General features: G+C 39.3%; 1 non-coding gene across 1 annotated transcript; it reads left to right on the forward strand.

Annotated features, from left to right (window-relative positions):
• The first annotated feature begins 225 nt into the window (after positions 1 to 225).
• LOC128295017 (small nucleolar RNA R71) lies at positions 226 to 332 on the forward strand. The gene has a single exon (XR_008285324.1). It is a non-coding gene; the product is annotated as a small nucleolar RNA R71 (small nucleolar RNA).
• The last annotated feature ends 390 nt before the right edge of the window (positions 333 to 722 follow it).

Consider the following 722-nt stretch of genomic DNA (forward strand, 5'->3'; position numbering starts at 1 on the left):
TTTGACAGCATAGTAACTGAATTGACGTTATAAACGCCTACTGTTTTAGTTGGCTTAGTCCTCATGACTTGCCACTGATAGTTATTCAGTGACATCTCCCCTATAAACTCATAGGCATCTTCAGGTGTTTTATTATTGATGGTTCCGCCAACGGCTACGTCAACCATTTGTCGAGTCGAAGGATTCAGGCCATTATGGAACGTTTGCACCTGTAGCCAAAGCGGTAACCCATGGTGAGGGCACCTTCTCAATAAGCCTTTGTATCTCTCCCATGCATCGTAAAGAGTTTCTAAGTCCATCTGCACAAACGAAGAGATATCATTACGTAATTTAGCCGTTTTAGTCGCCGAAAAATATTTTAATAGAAAATTTTCGGTTATTTGTTCCCAAGTAGTGATTGACCCTCGTGGTAATGAGTTCAACAACGGTTTAGCTTTGTTTCTCAATGAAAAAGGGAATAACCGAAGATGAATGGCATCACCAGAAACACCATTAATTTTAAATGTATCGCATTGTTCCAAGAAGTTTGCTAAGTGAGCGTTGGGATCCTCATCCTACAAACCATCAAACTGAACAAATTGCTATATCATTTGAATAGTGTTAGGTTTTAGTTCAAAAGTATTTGCAGCTACAGCAGGTCTAACTATGCTCGATTCAGTTCCTGTTAAAGAAGGTTTAGCATAATCATACATAGTACGTGGAGCAGGATTTTGATTAACCGC

This window comes from Gossypium arboreum, chromosome 6, assembly GCF_025698485.1.
Source record: "Gossypium arboreum isolate Shixiya-1 chromosome 6, ASM2569848v2, whole genome shotgun sequence".
Taxonomy (NCBI): Eukaryota; Viridiplantae; Streptophyta; class Magnoliopsida; order Malvales; family Malvaceae; genus Gossypium; species Gossypium arboreum.